The sequence below is a fragment of the Lepisma saccharinum genome, chromosome 3 (genome assembly GCF_977018435.1).
Source record: "Lepisma saccharinum chromosome 3, izLepSacc3.1, whole genome shotgun sequence".
Taxonomy (NCBI): Eukaryota; Metazoa; Arthropoda; class Insecta; order Zygentoma; family Lepismatidae; genus Lepisma; species Lepisma saccharinum.
The window spans coordinates 115,727,512-115,746,726 of record NC_139231.1 but is presented as its reverse complement, the minus strand read 5'-3'; the positions used below and the strand labels follow the sequence as shown (position 1 = coordinate 115,746,726).

The following is a 19,215-nucleotide window of genomic DNA, read 5'->3' as shown; positions in this document are numbered from 1 at the left end:
TTCACTCTGATTGAAGGATCGTATATTTCACAACACTTCCTTGTTTCAGAGCTACCAACATAATTTCGTAAGACGTTGGACTTCGAAAAAATCCATGCGACAGATTTTTTGAACATGACTGTACACCGTTGCATGCTCTGATGTTTTAACTGCAAAACAAAACTTATCCGAAGTAGATTCCTCCCATAGTGCCCGAGTTATAAAAAGTTTCCTCCGAAAATGCAAATTACCTATTTTTCGTAAAAAAAATAAAATAATAATCACATTTTGGCTTATTATTCAACTTGTATGGCACCCAAGAAAACATGAAACATCTTTCATTCTCTTTAGAAATGTCCATTCTTTGAAAAGAATACTAAAGTTTGCGCCTTGTCCCGAAAATAGCGGGAGAAGAGGGGGCAAACACCAGATTTTTATGTTTTTTCCATTGAAATTCGGGGACCTGTCCCCCCAAGCCCCTCCTCCTCGGTCCGATGTTCTGAATTGTACACGGTTGCATGCGCTGATATTTTAGCTGTAAAACAAAAGTTATCCGAAGTAGATTGCTCGCATAGTGACAGAGTTATAACAATTTTCCTCCAAAGAGTGTTCGAATTTAAAATTCCCGCCGAGAAGCCCGAGCGAGAGAAATTTCTCTTTCTCTCTCTCCTCCTGGCATCTGGCGCCCTGGTTGTGTTGCGCATAAAAGGGGCCTAAAAGTTGAGGCCGAAACTTACGAACGAGATTTCCTGTTCCCGTGCAGAGTTCCATAACGATATCTTTGAATATAGAAAAAAAAATCAATAAAGACGAAATTCCCTGACATTTTCCTGACTTTTTTTGACACCTCAAATTCCCTGACTTTTCCCGGTTTTCCAGCTCTGTCGCCACCCTGATAATATACAACAGTTGTAATGACCTGAGTATAATGCTGCTGTATTTGCTTCACATTCTTTGAGTTAATTCGTCTATTATTGTGTTAAATGTTAATTGTGTTACAGGCAACCAGTTTAAGAAGGAAGATCCATTCTCTATTCTATTTCAGGTATAGATTTTAAATTGCGTCATAATCTCTCACTGCTTAAATCGCGCTTATTATTTGATAGTCCAAGTGGATGGACCAACCTGTATATATCAACCTAATAACAACGTGAACTCCAAAAAAATAATCAACTTGTCAATATTCTCACGATCTACATGGCAACATATTTTTTTACACTTTTTTTCAATTTTATGTTCGAGAACTTTTTACAGTGAAACCCCGATTTTACGTTTCCTGCTTTTTCATTTTCTCATATTATACATTCAACAACTTTCCCATTAGAGCAAAGTGCATTAAAATTATATTGGATTTTACACATTCCTAAATTTTAAGTACTTTCACCTTGGTCCCTGAAAAACTTTAAAATCTAGGTTCCACTACATCTGCTTTAACAATAAAGGTAACAAGCTTTCTGCTAAATAAATTATGCCAATTTCCAAGGGGGTCGACGGACTAGTTCGATTCGTATACCGACGCCCATGATGTCCAACCGGAATTTGACTCAACCTGACCGATTTGTACTTCAGTTACATTGATGTGGAGGTTCACCTTTCTAGATCTTAAGAGTCCTGTTTGAATTTCCGCGATACCTCACCAAGGGCGTCTTCCTTGACAGTCACAGAAAGACGCCGCTTGTTTCTGACAACCGCGCGTCGCTGGGGAACAAATGGATGGCGTCCCGCGAAGAATAATGGCGGAGACCGTCGCATTCATCTTGTTCAAAATGTCTGCAATTATCCGACCGCGAGATCCTTTCCGGGAACAATGAAACGCAGGAATTTATTCCTCCTTAAGAAGCAAGTGTCCCTGTTCGTGTCGGTACGTTTGTCTGCGGTTTTTGTAGGGCTATTAACTGGAAGCGGCTCCAGTATGTCTCTTCTTTGCCCCTAGATGCTTGGTACCCGACGACGGTGACATCTAAGTTCAAGCAGAACTAAATTTTAACTACCCGAATAAGGAGGCAAATCTTGGAAGGCTTGGTCGCTGTATAGTTTTTAAGGACCTTAATGCAAAGCAGATTTACAGTCCACTGTATTTCGACACCCTACCGTAAACTTTGCCGTTGAAAACAGATACGCTACGAATTTGTCTATGAAATTTTCGTAGTTGAGTTTGAAAAAGTGTGCTAGTAAGGAACATATTTAGCCTAACGTGCCAAGACTTGTAGCCAACCTTTCTGGCGGAGTGGTTAGCACAGAGCGCTACGACGCAATTGGTTCCGGGTTCGAATTCCAGCCTCGACATGGGTGTTATTTGTGAGTGTATCTTCACAATTTCATCATATCATCATCACTCATCCTCATCGCTATTATCCAAGAAGTGTCAGAAAAAGCGAAGTAGTATAAACCAAATCAAAATCAAACGAGACTCCTTCTACACCCTCTATCGGGAATCTGGAGCAAGCGAACGAAAACAAACCCTCTGCGCAAGTTTGGGTTTGACTCGAGAGGTTTCGACCAATGAATGCGTGAGGGAGGAAGTGAGTTCTTGTAGGAGAAAACGCAGCTGCAGCTACCCTGCGTTTGCAGCAGCGCGCATTGCTTTGCTCCGCCCACTCACTTTCTCCCCTTCTCTGCCCTTATGCATGGTCTTGCTCTATAGATTCCTGAGACAGAGTTTAGTAAGAATAAAGCAAACAACAAGTTCTTCTCAATCCATGCCGTTTGAAATACATTTAAGATATAATTGCGAAAATAAGGATCTAATTGAGGTCCCGGGTTCGATCCCCGGCCGGTTCAAATCCGGGAACTTTTCTAACGGTGGAAGCGGCCCCGGCGCCTACCCAGCGTCGAATAACATGGGTACCTGGGGGAAACCCTGGGGGGTAAAGGCGGTCAGGGGCGTGATGCTGATCACATCACCCCCACTCACGACCGGATCAAGAAAGTGTGGGGCGTTACCCCCACACCCCCTATACGCCTTCATGGCGTGGTGCTATGCACAGGGGAACACTTTACCTTTACCTTTTTTAATTGAACTGACAATACCATAGCCCGCTGCGATCCTTAGTGTGCTATGAACAATAAGTACGGACGCGATAAGAAGCGTCGTGCAATCAGAACGCAGAACGGCAGAACGTGACCAAATTGTGTCTCCTCGTTGGCTGCCATGTGGCTGGGGGGTTTCTACGTTGCCACGTTCGCACAAACACACGGACAGGCTAGTCAGCTGTTGGCAAGCTCGGGAAAAAAGAGTCACGCGAAATTAAGCACGTACGTATCAGTATGCTAATATATGTTATTTCCGTCGTAAAGTGATAATTTAACAAATCTAAAAGTTTGAATCTGAAGTTTCTTGTATGCTGACATTCTGAATTTTACATTCTGGCAAGCATGAAACATTTTATCTTCCTGCTCTACACAGCAACCGAAAACCTTCACTGAAAGAACCTTTGTTGTGTTTTTATTATGGTACATTGCAAGCATCAGCTACCGGCATCTTTTTACTTATGTTGTATCGTATCACAATTACCAACAAAAGAAAATGCGTCCTGTGTTATGAGCAACACTATGGCAAATCGTTCTCCTTTGATTTCATGCCGCCTCTCTTTGCCTTCTTTGTCACGCCGCGATTGTTGAAGCTTCAGAACGTACAAATGAAATGTATTTCTTGAAAATTAGGGCAAATTACGTACAACGTCGTTTCGTTAACACGTTTTTAAATTATATTTTGAGGAACCTACAAAAATTCACCTCCAAAACAGAATTTTACAGAACTGAGTTACTGTATTACGGAGAAGAATTTATCAAGAACAAATCAATTGTGTGTGAATTGATTGATTGAGTTAATGTTTTAAAGTCCACTTTATGCACATTACGGCTAATCTGGAATGGACTTACAGTTGGAAGTGGGATCCGAACCACTATGTACCTCGACAGGGTATCAAACCCAGGACTACTTGATTACAAGGCGACAACACTTACCCTACCACTGTGCCATCGGGGAGGCACATGTGGGTGTGTGAAGTGAGATAATTTGGGAGCTATATGAGAATACAGGCTCTGGCAATACAGAGTTAAATAAATTACAACGAGACGCTTGGCAATTGCTCGATTTCCTTAACATTAATGATACATTTGGTACATGTGTTATTAATGCTTTGAGCTACCTGTATGTAAAAACATAACAAATGAATGAAAGAACAGAAGTAGTAGTTAAAGAATCAGTTGTTTTTGCTTACCGGCTACCATTGCTGTGGCGCTATCCCAAGATCATCTTCATTGTTGGTTGGTAAAGGAATATCTTCATCTGAGCTACTACTGTCACTGTTGTCTTCCCGTCCAAGTGAAATTACAAAATCCTCCATTTCCTGATCTTCAACTCCCTCCTTTTCCCATGCTTCGGAATTAATCTTCCTTGTGTGTTCTATAGGCGAACGTCACCTATCTGCTGTCACATCCCCGATAGCCTGTTCTGTCAATTGCAAAATTTTAGACGGTGTAAAAGGTGGCAAAGTGTTCCTCTCTGCTACCAGCCCTTTGACCTGTGCCCAAATAAGTTCGATGAGAACAATGGAAGTGTCCTGTTGTTGACTGTTTAACCAGATGTTTAATCCTACACGTGTTTCTGTGGACTCGCGAAAATTCTGAAGTAGGTCAATCCGGCAACAGCGCGTCGCTACCAGAGTGGGTGGTTCCACGCCGCTTCCTAGCGCGTCCCGACTAGTGACTAAAGTTATCACCAGGTGGAACATTGGTCGTGTTTATGTAAGATCGTTCACAGCATCATAATTTGTCAGTTAATTCGTATGTTTGAAACCTAACGTAAATGGACAAAAATAACGAATTTGTTAAAATCGTATTATTGTTAAAGTGGAATTTAAATATCGGCAGTAACCATGTGAATTTTCAGAATAATATGAACAAATATTATTGCAGGAACTTCATACATAGTACATCTGTGATTAGCCTATTTGAATATTCATTTGATAATATAACGTAGAGTTCCACTCGTGCCCTGACATTTTCGAACAAAAATTCTGTTTACATTTTGGGGGGGGGGGGGCGTTGTCGAATTTCGTGCTTTCCAGTCAAATCAGTCATGTTTGACGCTTCATCACTAGGTTTAGGGTATTTTTTTGTAATCCGATGTGGAACCTTTTTATTATTATCATTATGATGAAATCGCCTTACGTGAGAACTACATTCTGTCCTGGTAAACTCTGGAGCAAGCGAACGAAATCAAGTCTCTGTACAAAGAACCCCACCAAGTGAAACGTCCTTTCCTCTTGTACAAATGTTTATTGTTATTAATCTTAATCTCTGTTATTCATTTTGTAATTCTTGTGGTATTTAATATTTAGACCTATCACTGATAATGTCAATAATGTCAGGATAGTGACTGACATTTATATTAGTATCTTGTAAGAGCTGTTGCTATGGGAATTGCGATTGTGTTTTGTCTTGACTTTTAGTTCGGGCTTTGAGTTTTAAAGAGTAGTCAAGTTGAATTATAAGAAGCTGTTATTTCTTTGAGTGAAATTGATATTATGCACATAAGTATTTCTTTTGCTAAGAAATAATATATACTTCTTTCCTCTTAGTGAAAACTTTACTTTGATTTTTATTTGACGAACGAACAGAGATATTATTACGAGTCTTCCTGTGATCATTTTTATTGTGTGTTAGTTAAATTATCATGTTCTTTTGACCGAAGGAACGTGTCACAAGGGACTCGTGAGAGGAAAAGTGAGTGCAGCTACCAGCCGTTTACAGCAGCGCTTACAGCTTCGCTCTACCCAGACGCTTTCTCCCCTTTCCTTCCGTTATCCGCGGCCTTGCTCCACAGACTCCACAGACAGATAGTAGACGTTCGCCGCAACAAGAGGACGAAGAGAAAATTGTTTCTGCAAAAAAGACGCAACCATCGACAGGTACGGGCACAACTAAACCGACCCACGTAACTTCATCCTACAGTTTGCAACTCTCCATTGAAAACATAACCCCCGGCGATACAGTACGAGATAAGCTATTTTATTGGTCGTAATCGTCGACCAACCCAACACGGCTTTACTACTTAACAACACGTACATGCGAATTGGCTTCGACTTGTGAATGTGTTACGTAATCAATTTAACGCTTAGTAATATGGATGATGGGAGATACTCCAAACCATTGTGGATTGAAATTATTCTGGAGATATCAGCACGCATGCTCAATTCTCGTTAGAGATGACGAGCTGTATCAGTCTATTGTAATTAGTACTAAGTTACTGAATTTAGTAAAAGCACGACTAATTCTTCGGGATACCATCAACACTACTCAAGCCTAAGAACCTGGCAACCCACTTGGTGAAAACAAGAAAAGGAGATTAATTTAATATTTTTCTGTTCCTCCCCACTACCCGGACTGGAAAATAAGAGATTATCTAAATTAGTACTAAATGGATAATAAACCTTTTCGAGCAAAGGCTCATCTTCAGGAAAGTATCAACTCGGGGCAAGCCTCGGCACCTACTAACCTGTTGGGTGAGATGAGTCAAGGCAAATGGATAATAAACATTTTCCTGCTCCCACAAAATAGGCAATAATTAGGCTGGAGAGTTCAATGAACAAACCGATCTCTAAGTAGGCAGTGGTAATGATCAGGCTGGAAAGTTCATACGAACTAACCGATTAATATTCACTTATGAAAAGATTAAAGATATCCTAATTTTGTAGTGAGGGAGTCTGTTATTATAGAGAAAGGAGGAATACAAATACAGCTGACGTCAAATATAAAGCAATAGCAGGTGTTTTCTGTTACTATAATTTTAATAATTTGAATATTGTAAAATATTCGCTAGAGTAATAATCAATTTACATTAACTTAGAATATAAGCAAACATGTACAGCCATCTTTTAAAAATTTATAACACCTCACGAACTTGATAGTAAAAATCGTGGATATATTTTCACACATGACATCAAAGTCAACTAATTATTCATAGCTTTCTCTATGCAACACAATTACTAGTTGCATTCGTTTGTGTGTGTGTGTGTGTGTGTGTGTGTGTGTGTGTGTGTGTGTGTGTGTGTGGATTGTGACTGGGGATGATGCCTTAGTAACAAGGCGAGTGCAATAAGTATTATTAAGTTTGCAAAGGGTACTATGGAACCAGAGCTGGTCCTGTGTGATGCTGTGTCTAGTGTGTGTGTAGTATTCGCGGAGCGTGGGGCATAAAATATGCCCAGATCTTATAACTGTGTTCGTGAAATTTCCTTTTTTTTACAGCCTAAAACACCGAGGTGAATCTACATTTATTGCATGCATGCATACATTTGTCCATATGGTATATGGTATAATTTTCCAAACGATGCGTGGAAATTTTGATTTTATGCCTACTCCGGGTCCTCGAGACACAGATGTGGGACTCAATCCCCATTCTTCGTTGCACTACAATATCAAAATCGGAGACGAGAACATCAAACCTGACTCAAATCAGACTACACACTCTGTCCAAGCTATCTCTGGAGTAGGCGAACGAAAACAAGTCTGCGCAAGTAGTGACGCGAGATGGCTCCACCAGTTGAATATATGAGAGGAACAGGAGAGGTGGAAAGCGACTTCAGTTACCAGCCTTCCCAGAAGCGTGTACTGCTTCGCTCTGCCCACTCGATCCCCCCTTCTCTGCCTCTATGCGCGACCTTGCTCCAGAGACATTTGGGCCAAGGTATAGTACCGGGATGCAACATCTCATGAGGAAAATATGCATGTGGGTAGGTTAGGTGGGAGGCCCCGAACTAGTCTTAAAATCAAGTTTTCATACATTGCTTGCAGAACTGCCCGATCGATAACCTAACGAATGAAATGTAAGTTCAGAAGTCTTTTGTGTAAATAACATTACGTAAGCATATTATTACGTAATTTGAGAGAAAACTTATTCCTTTGAAATCTTTACTAAAACTTCTTCATGCACCAGTGACCAAAACATATACACATTGTGTATCATGATTGGATTCTTAAATATAGGTGTATGGTGTTGTATATGTAAAATTTATTTGTGATCCGTGGTATTTTACTTGGAAACCATGTTTTCCTGCCGGAAACAGTGTGACGACAGAACGATCTATGCTGGCAATAGTATTTTGACGAGTATGAATTTGAAATTTGCACGTATATGTGATGAATAATAGAAACACATATTTAAAATGTTCATAAATTTGTGACGTCAGGACTGAAATTCATATTGTACAACTTTTGCTTACAATTGTTATATTAAGCGTTATATTATTTCACACTTACAGTGCATGTACATGTACCAACGATTGTATTTTTAATAATGATTTCTTTTATTCTTTATTTGCAGTTTTCGGAATGGACGGATCATGACAAAGAGAAGCAGATTCCAGGTAAAGTGAAAGTTTTCCTTTTACTCGTACACTTTTATATCTTGCAGTAGATAGTAGTCCAGGTGCACCGGTTCTACGCCCTCTTGTGAGGAGCTGAAGTGAGGAGCTCGCCTTAATGGATTTCTATCGTAAGGCATGAGCTCTATTTGATGGCGCAGTGTTGCTAGCTCCTTACTCGAAAAAATCACCAAGGTTTTTGGTCTAACCTAACCTAAAGCAAGGGGCTGGCAACCTTTTTCTCGCAGTGTTGCCAGCTTCTCACTCGAAAAAATCACCAAGGTTTTGTCTTGGCCTAACGTAACCTAAAGCAAGGAGCTGGCAATTTTGCTTGAGGCTTGTTTTACAGTGCATAAAGCAAGGTTGCCAACCTACTGGTACTTTTGCCATAGCCTTTTACAAGAAAAAAAAGAGAGAGAAGAGAGGGAGGGAAGAGTTAAACGGCCGACAGCCTACCTACAGCTTATTTTGTCTAACCTAACCTCAAGCAAGGGGCTGGCAATTTTGCTTGTGCAATCAACCCGGTTGACCGCCCTCAAGTAAAAATCAGCGTTGCCAACTCCTCACTCGAAAAAAAAATCACCAAGGTTTTTTTTTGGTCTAACCTAGCCTAAAGCAAGGAGCTGACAACTTTGCTTGTGCAATCAACCCGGTTGACCGCCCTCAAGTAAAAATCAGCATTGCCAACCTACACACACTAAACAAGGAGAGCCGGCAACAAATATGTACTGCCGTAAAAAAAGAGAGAGATGGATGGTAATATAGTATGTGCGTGCGTGTGTGCGCATAATATGTAGCATTATTAACTAGAGTGTGTTGGCAATTTACTTACAACTAAAAAAAAATAGAGATGCCAACGTTGCTGTAAGATGAAAAGAGAAAGAGATTTATGGCTGGCAACAGTAATGAGCGAATGCGTCATATCGTAATTTTCCAACTCCGGCAATGTTTGTATATCGTGACCTTTGTAAACCTCTCTCGGGGGAACGATGTGTCACACACATACACACACACACACGCGTGCGCGTGTATTGTGACGCAAGCAAACAGACAAAATAATAATAATTGTTGTTTTTTTAGGATTCCTGGCCCCCTGGCGTGGTGCCCAACCAAAAAAGTAAAGGTTTTCTCGTACGGCCTTCGAACGTAGAATTGATTGACGTGCGGGCGAATCTCTTCCGGAATGTTATTCAATTCGCACATCTGACCATACATGCTATTCATCATCAATTTAGCCGTGTTCTGTTTGGCGTCTATTTCGAGCAGTTTGCCCGGCGGTAAAGTCTTATTGTTTTTTTAATTTTTTTGATTTTTTACGCAAGGCCATGATCTTGCGTATGCACGTGGCGTTTAGCGTGTCTCGTGAAAAATACACGTGAAGATCAGCTTCCGTTCAACCGGCTGGATTTGTAACGCTGCGATAAACATCAACTTCCGTGCCGGGCAGAACGCCTGTTCCGGTGTGGAATTTGCGCCACTCCCAAGTTCACGTTGAAAAGAGAGAGGCCAGCTGCTATTTTGGCCATGCACATGCCCCCTTAACTTGCCCCGTAGGACACGTTCTGTTCTCTTACGAGAATTAATATAGGTTGTCATAGAACCCTCCAATTCATGACTTAGCAAAAAATCTGTTTGCGGATTCATCACGTACGTCTATATGTGAGAAAAAGTATGAATAGAACCTATGTTCGGAAATCCAAAATGGCGACCGGAAGTGGGGTTATCTTGGAAACGGTAAGACTTAGGAGAAATCTGTTTGGGGATTCATCACGTACACCTATATGTGAGAAAAAGTATGAATAGAACCTATGTTCGGAAATCCAAAATGGCGACCGCAAGTGGCGTTATCTTGGAAACGGTAAGACTTAGGAGAAATCTGTTTGGGGATTCATCACGTACACCTATACGTGAGTAAAAATATGAATAGAACCTATGTTCGGAAATCCAAAATGGCGACCGGAAGTGGCGTTATCTTGGAAACGGTAAGACTTAGGAGAAATCTGTTTGGGGATTCATCACGTACACCTATACGTGAGTAAAAGTATGAATAGAACCTATGTTCGGAAATCCAAAATGGCGACCGGAAGTGGTGTTATCTTGGAAACGGTAAGACTTAGGAGAAATCTGTTTGGGGATTCATCACGTACACCTATACGTGAGTAAAAGTATGAATAGAACCTATGTTCGGAAATCCAAAATGGCGACCGGAAGTGGTGTTATCTTGGAAACGGTAAGACTTAGGAAAAATCTGTTTGCGGATTCATCACGTACACCTATACGTGAGTAAAAGTATGAATAGAACCTATGCTCGGAAATCCAAAATGGCGACCGGAAGTGGGGTTATCTAGGAAACAGTAAAACTTAGGAAAAATCTGTTTGCGGATTCATCACGTACACCTATACGTGAGTAAAAATATGAATAGAACCTATGCTCGGAAATCGAAAATGGCGACCGGAAGTGGCGTTATCTTGGAAACGGTAAGACTTAGGAGAAATCTGTTTGCTGATTCATCACGTACACCTATACGTGAGTAAAAGTATGAATAGAACCTATGTTCGGAAATCCAAAATGGCGACCGGAAGTGGGGTTATCTTGGAAACGGTAAGACTTAGGAAAAATCTGTTTGGTGATTCATCAGGTACACCTATACGTGAGAAAAAATATGAATAGAAGCTATGATCGGAAATCCAAAATGGCGAGCGGAAGTGGGGTTATCTTGGAAACGGTAAGACTTAGAAAAAATATGTTTGCTGATTCATCACGTACGCCTATACGTGAGTAAAAATATGAATAGAACCTATGTTCGGAAATTTGAACGAAGCGAACAGAGAGATCGAATATGATGTGGACGTAGGCGACGGATTCGTTCATCCTCACAGAGCGGACCTTTATCTTCAATTCGACGTGGTGAAGAAGGAAAGCGGAGACGCGTTCCTCGCAGCAGCAAATTTGATACTCGTGGACAACATCGTGCCTCACCTGTTCTCGCAGGTGGAGGTGAGGAAACACAACACCGTCATCGACAGAATAGATTATCCAGGCATCACGTCGACGGCGGTGGGAACGTTGAAATTATCCAAAACGGACGCAGCGTACTATCAGGCAGGAGGATTCGAAGCCGGGACCAAAATATCGACGAGAAGTCACACGGTGCTTTTTCCCATGCGTCTGCTTCCGGGATTCTTCTCGGACTACAAGGAGATTATGTGGAAGAGAGGACTGAGAATCATGTTTCGAAGAGCTGCTGCCAACAACAACGACGCACTGATGCACTGATGCGACGCAGTTCAACAACATACAGTTCGACATGCCAGATTTCATCGTAGTGTTTTTCAGACCGGGAGGGACAAAAATCAGGAAAAAGATTCCAGCAAGTTTGACGACTGCAAGATCAGAATGTTTATCTGAAGAACAGTAGAAACGAAGTGTTCTCGCACGAGAATTACAACCTCGACGTGACCAAAACGATTACCTCAAATTTTACGAAGCGTTCTCGGCTTACAAACGCGTGACCGAGGGAAGCGTGGACATGTACTACACGCCCAGCGAATTTAAAGCACGGAGACCCATGACCGTCATCAACACATCTAAGAGAAAGAAGGTTGCGGTCAACGATCGAACCAACATCAAGATTGTCTGCGAGTTTCACGATGCCTTGCCCGAGGATATCCTATGTAGTGGAACGTGGAGAGAAATCTTGGTGATTTTTTCGAGTAAGATGTTGGCAACACTGCGAGAAAATAAGGCTTATGCCTTACAAGAGCAAATTATTAAGGCGAGCCTCACCGAGCCTTATTTTCGGTCGCAGAATTCTCTATTTGGGTCTACTAATGTTGTCAACTCACTAGGCCGTATCAATATTGCGCGCTCAAGCATGATTTAATTTTATTATATTTTCAGATTGACCACAAAACAAGGTGTTGACAGGCAGTGTGTATATATATTGTAAGAAGATGTTTTATTATCAACCTCCACTTCTTGCAGTACATCCTGGACACAGCGTTGCAGGTTAACAAAGGATTTTTGGTTAGTATATATTTTTTTTCTTAAAACTGTTCGGTTACTCGCTCGTTCCTGGCATCATACACAAAAGTTTTCTCTGCGATGAGGATGACGCTACACAGAGTGTCGGCAGGCAAGGCATCGTGGAACTCGCACACAATCTTGATGTTGGTGCGATCGTTAACAACCACCTGCTTTCTTTTAGATGTGTTGATGATGAACATGGGTCTGCGAGCTATGAACTCGTTTGGATTGTAGTACACGTCCACGTTACCGGAAGTCACTCGTTTGTAAGCTGTGTACGCCTCGTACAGTTTCAGGTAGTCCTCTTCTGCGATGTTTAGGTTGTAGTTCTCACGTGGGAAAACTTTGTTCCTGCTATTTTTGAGGTAAATGTTCTTAATCTTGCAGTTGTCGAATTGGCTTGAATTTTTCTTCTGATTGTTACCTCTTCCTGTCTGGAAGAGTACGGCTGCAAACTCGGGCATGTCGTACCGAATGTTGTTGAATTGCGTGGTTACGTCAAATTCGAAATGATTGCCGGAAGCAGGTTTTTGCACACACTGGTAGCCATAAAACTGAATGGACACTTGAGGATTCTTCAGGATGTTGGCTTTGTACTTGAGAGCATAGTTTGATTCGTATTCTACCACTGGCACGCGCAGCTCCATGGACCTTACAATACACTTGGCAGCGTCGGGTAGTGTGTTGGGAAGCAAGGTAGTCCCGTCCGGGCCCAAAGTGCTGTATCGCATCAGTGCGTCGTTGTTGTTGGCAGCTCTGCGAAAAGTAACACGCAAACCACCCTTTCACATGATCTTCTTGTAGTCCGAGAAGAAACCGGGCAGCAGACGCATGGGAAACAGTACTGTGTGACTTTGAGTTTTGATTTTTGTACCTGCTTCGAATCCCCCTGCCTGGTAGTATGCTGCATCGGTCTTGGAGAGTTTCAGTGTTCCCACGGCAGTCGAGGTAATCCCGGGGTAGTCAACCCTATCGATGACGGTGCTGTGCTTTCTAACTTCCACCTGCGAGAATAGGTACGGCACAAAATTATCTACGAGTCTTAGGTTTGCGTTGGCAAGAAATGCTTCGCCGTTGTCTCTCTTCACTACATCAAACTTGACGTACAAATCAGCTCTGTGAGGGTGAATGAATCCATCCCCGACGTCCACATCGTATTCTATCTCTCGATTCGCTTTGTTAAGGTTGGCAAACGTGCGACGGTTGGGAGGGAAGGACTGCAACTCGTAACTTTCGATTTGTTCCATGATGGCTATTTATTATATGTTAATCTCCACGACGGCAGTGGTCGCGGCTCCTGCAAAATCAACCACCTCTCTTTTTTTGTTTGTCACTGCTAATTCTATGTTGTCTATGCGATTACGAGATACAGGAAAATATATCGGTGGGGAGGGTGTGTAGATAATTGGCTCCATGAACTCAGAGTTTGGTTTGAACGTAGCGATAATACCTGTCTGCTTGTGACTCCCTGGGATGCCGTCAGAGGATTTGGTGATCATATCTTGATCATTTTTTTTACAGAGCAGTTCGGGTAGGTTGTTATTTATAGACCCCACCCCAATTTTTTTTTTGTTTTGTGTTCATGGCGATGGTCGTACCTAATGCGGCGACCCGTTCGCCCAGCGAGACGTCTCTGCTGACGAGTCTCCCGAAAGCTGCGTGCTCTAACTTTCTGTCAGCATCATGACGTACATCGAGATCGGTATTGGTATTGTAGGCAATATCGTGATTCTTGCATGCAGCATCCAGGGGATTCACACCCTTGTCGCCTTTTTTTAGTCGCTGTTCGAGTTTGGTACCGGGGTCGCGGTACTGGTAACCTGGCAAGTGCATCTTGAAGGGTAGCTTGTTGATGATGTCGTTCACGAGACCTCGACCTTTGGCCACGTTCCAAAATTTCGGAGGTAGGGTGTTGATGATTTTGATGAGGTACCCTATGCCTTTGTCGTCATTCACAATGAAGTTGGCAAGCTTGGAGCTAACCATGTCCACAATTCCTACCTTCTCGTTGCGAAAGTTGCTGTTGCCTGCATTCTCCTCTCCTGCAATAACCAACAACCTGTCTATGAGCTTGCGCACGTCGTCAACCCACACAAACTCTTTGGGCAGGTTGTTGTAGAGTTTGACGTCGCTGCCTGTTTTGACCTGGTTCCATATCGGCTTGATGAGGTTCTTGTATTTTTCGTCGCTGCTAGATTTGACGCGATTCTGCGTAGCGTCGTTGTTTTGGTACAAGGCATCCGTCATGATCAAAATTTCCTTGTAACTTTGGTAATCTTCGTCTGTGTAATCTCTTGGCTGCTTTTTTTGGTGATGAGTTCCCACAGTCCAACCGTGCCGGGATACCTGTTCCAGCTGTTTTTCTCACCCAAATTGACTTTCACGTTGTCACCCTCGAACGTGACTTTCGATTTTCCGATTTTCCAAACCACGCCCTCGTTGAGTTCCATGGTTGGGTACAATCCGAAAACCTCGTTTTTCTTGAACTAAACTCAACAGCCTGTTGATCAATCAATTTTTGGAATGCTGCTCTTCTTGCTGGAACAGTGACGATTTCGGATTCGCGACGATCGACATGACGAGGAAACCCAACGACGGAAAATACAAAAACAAAATCAACGACTTTCTAAACGTTGCAACGTTGTGAGAAACGACGTTTATTTATATACGTATATAAATAAACGTCGTTTCTCACAACGTTGCAACGTTTAGAAAGTCGTTGATTTTGTTTTTGTATTTTCCGTCGTTGGGTTTCCTCGTCATGTCGATCGTCGCGAATCCGAAATCGTCACTGTTCCAGCAAGAAGAGCAGCATTCCAAAAATTGATTGATCAACAGGCTGTTGAGTTTAGTTCAAGAAAAACGAGGTTTTCGGATTGTACCCAACCATGGAACTCAACGAGGGCGTGGTTTGGAAAATCGGAAAATCGAAAGTCACGTTCGAGGGTGACAACGTGAAAGTCAATTTGGGTGAGAAAAACAGCTGGAACAGGTATCCCGGCACGGTTGGACTGTGGGAACTCATCACCAAAAAAAGCAGCCAAGAGATTACACAGACGAAGATTACCAAAGTTACAAGGAAATTTTGATCATGACGGATGCCTTGTACCAAAACAACGACGCTACGCAGAATCGCGTCAAATCTAGCAGCGACGAAAAATACAAGAACCTCATCAAGCCGATATGGAACCAGGTCAAAACAGGCAGCGACGTCAAACTCTACAACAACCTGCCCAAAGAGTTTGTGTGGGTTGACGACGTGCGCAAGCTCATAGACAGGTTGTTGGTTATTGCAGGAGAGGAGAATGCAGGCAACAGCAACTTTCGCAACGAGAAGGTAGGAATTGTGGACATGGTTAGCTCCAAGCTTGCCAACTTCATTGTGAATGACGACAAAGGCATAGGGTACCTCATCAAAATCATCAACACCCTACCTCCGAAATTTTGGAACGTGGCCAAAGGTCGAGGTCTCGTGAACGACATCATCAACAAGCTACCCTTCAAGATGCACTTGCCAGGTTACCAGTACCGCGACCCCGGTACCAAACTCGAACAGCGACTAAAAAAAGGCGACAAGGGTGTGAATCCCCTGGATGCTGCATGCAAGAATCACGATATTGCCTACAATACCAATACCGATCTCGATGTACGTCATGATGCTGACAGAAAGTTAGAGCACGCAGCTTTCGGGAGACTCGTCAGCAGAGACGTCTCGCTGGGCGAACGGGTCGCCGCATTAGGTACGACCATCGCCATGAACACAAAACAAAAAAAAAATTGGGGTGGGGTCTATAAATAACAACCTACCCGAACTGCTCTGTAAAAAAAATGATCAAGATATGATCACCAAATCCTCTGACGGCATCCCAGGGAGTCACAAGCAGACAGGTATTATCGCTACGTTCAAACCAAACTCTGAGTTCATGGAGCCAATTATCTACACACCCTCCCCACCGATATATTTTCCTGTATCTCGTAATCGCATAGACAACATAGAATTAGCAGTGACAAACAAAAAAAGAGAGGTGGTTGATTTTGCAGGAGCCGCGACCACTGCCGTCGTGGAGATTAACATATAATAAATAGCCATCATGGAACAAATCGAAAGTTACGAGTTGCAGTCCTTCCCTCCCAACCGTCGCACGTTTGCCAACCTTAACAAAGCGAATCGAGAGATAGAATACGATGTGGACGTCGGGGATGGATTCATTCACCCTCACAGAGCTGATTTGTACGTCAAGTTTGATGTAGTGAAGAGAGACAACGGCGAAGCATTTCTTGCCAACGCAAACCTAAGACTCGTAGATAATTTTGTGCCGTACCTATTCTCGCAGGTGGAAGTTAGAAAGCACAGCACCGTCATCGATAGGGTTGACTACCCCGGGATTACCTCGACTGCCGTGGGAACACTGAAACTCTCCAAGACCGATGCAGCATACTACCAGGCAGGGGGATTCGAAGCAGGTACAAAAATCAAAACTCAAAGTCACACAGTACTGTTTCCCATGCGTCTGCTGCCCGGTTTCTTCTCGGACTACAAGAAGATCATGTGAAAGGGTGGTTTGCGTGTTACTTTTCGCAGAGCTGCCAACAACAACGACGCACTGATGCGATACAGCACTTTGGGCCCGGACGGGACTACCTTGCTTCCCAACACACTACCCGACGCTGCCAAGTGTATTGTAAGGTCCATGGAGCTGCGCGTGCCAGTGGTAGAATACGAATCAAACTATGCTCTCAAGTACAAAGCCAACATCCTGAAGAATCCTCAAGTGTCCATTCAGTTTTATGGCTACCAGTGTGTGCAAAAACCTGCTTCCGGCAATCATTTCGAATTTGACGTAACCACGCAATTCAACAACATTCGGTACGACATGCCCGAGTTTGCAGCCGTACTCTTCCAGACAGGAAGAGGTAACAATCAGAAGAAAAATTCAAGCCAATTCGACAACTGCAAGATTAAGAACATTTACCTCAAAAATAGCAGGAACAAAGTTTTCCCACGTGAGAACTACAACCTAAACATCGCAGAAGAGGACTACCTGAAACTGTACGAGGCGTACACAGCTTACAAACGAGTGACTTCCGGTAACGTGGACGTGTACTACAATCCAAACGAGTTCATAGCTCGCAGACCCATGTTCATCATCAACACATCTAAAAGAAAGCAGGTGGTTGTTAACGATCGCACCAACATCAAGATTGTGTGCGAGTTCCACGATGCCTTGCCTGCCGACACTCTGTGTAGCGTCATCCTCATCGCAGAGAAAACTTTTGTGTATGATGCCAGGAACGAGCGAGTAACCGAACAGTTTTAAGAAAAAAAATATATACTAACCAAAAATCCTTTGTTAACCTGCAACGCTGTGTCCAGGATGTACTGCAAGAAGTGGAGGTTGATAATAAAACATCTTCTTACAATATATATACACACTGCCTGTCAACACCTTGTTTTGTGGTCAATCTGAAAATATAATAAAATTAAATCATGCTTGAGCGCGCAATATTGATACGGCCTAGTGAGTTGACAACATTAGTAGACCCAAATAGAGAATTCTGCGACCGAAAATAAGGCTCGGTGAGGCTCGCCTTAATAATTTGCTCTTGTAAGGCATAAGCCTTATTTTCTCGCAGTGTTGCCAACATCTTACTCGAAAAAATCACCAAGATTTCTCTCCACGTTCCACTACATAGGATATCCTCGGGCAAGGCATCGTGAAACTCGCAGACAATCTTGATGTTGGTTCGATCGTTGACCGCAACCTTCTTTCTCTTAGATGTGTTGATGACGGTCATGGGTCTCCGTGCTTTAAATTCGCTGGGCGTGTAGTACATGTCCACGCTTCCCTCGGTCACGCGTTTGTAAGCCGAGAACGCTTCGTAAAATTTGAGGTAATCGTTTTTGGTCACGTCGAGGTTGTAATTCTCGTGCGAGAACACTTCGTTTCTACTGTTCTTCAGATAAACATTCTTGATCTTGCAGTCGTCAAACTTGCTGGAATCTTTTTCCTGATTTTTGTCCCTCCCGGTCTGAAAAAACACTACGATGAAATCTGGCATGTCGAACTGTATGTTGTTGAACTGCGTCGCATCAGTGCATCAGTGCGTCGTTGTTGTTGGCAGCTCTTCGAAACATGATTCTCAGTCCTCTCTTCCACATAATCTCCTTGTAGTCCGAGAAGAAACCAGGCAGCAGACGCATGGGAAAAAACACCGTGTGACTTCTCGTCGATATTTTGGTCCCGGCTTCGAATCCTCCTGCCTGATAGTACGCTGCGTCCGTTTTGGATAATTTCAACGTTCCCACCGCCGTCGACGTGATGCCTGGATAATCTATTCTGTCGATGACGGTGTTGTGTTTCCTCACCTCCACCTGCGAGAACAGGTGAGGCACGATGTTGTCCACGAGTATCAAGTTTGCTGCTGCGAGGAACGCGTCTCCGCTTTCCTTCTTCACCACGTCGAATTGAAGATAAAAGTTCGCTCTGTGAGGATGAACGAACCCATCGCCTACGTCCACGTCGTATTCGATCTCCCTGTTCGCTTCGTTCAAATTTCCGAACATAGGTTCTATTCATATTTTTACTCACGTATAGGCGTACGTGATGAATCAGCAAACATATTTTTTCTAAGTCTTACCGTTTCCAAGATAACCCCACTTCCGCTCGCCATTTTGGATTTCCGATCATAGCTTCTATTCATATTTTTTCTCACGTATAGGTGTACCTGATGAATCACCAAACAGATTTTTCCTAAGTCTTACCGTTTCCAAGATAACCCCACTTCCGGTCGCCATTTTGGATTTCCGAACATAGGTTCTATTCATACTTTTACTCACGT

The 19,215-nt window shown here is 42.8% G+C and overlaps 1 long non-coding RNA gene across 1 annotated transcript in view; it reads left to right on the top strand.

Annotated features, from left to right (window-relative positions):
- The window catches only part of LOC145985338 (uncharacterized), a 637,838-nt gene that overhangs the window by 311,151 nt on the left and 307,472 nt on the right, over positions 1–19,215 (top strand). The window contains exon 2 of the long non-coding RNA XR_014441418.1: positions 8,309–8,351. This is a non-coding gene — a long non-coding RNA (uncharacterized LOC145985338). The remainder of the gene's footprint in view (positions 1–8,308; positions 8,352–19,215) is intronic.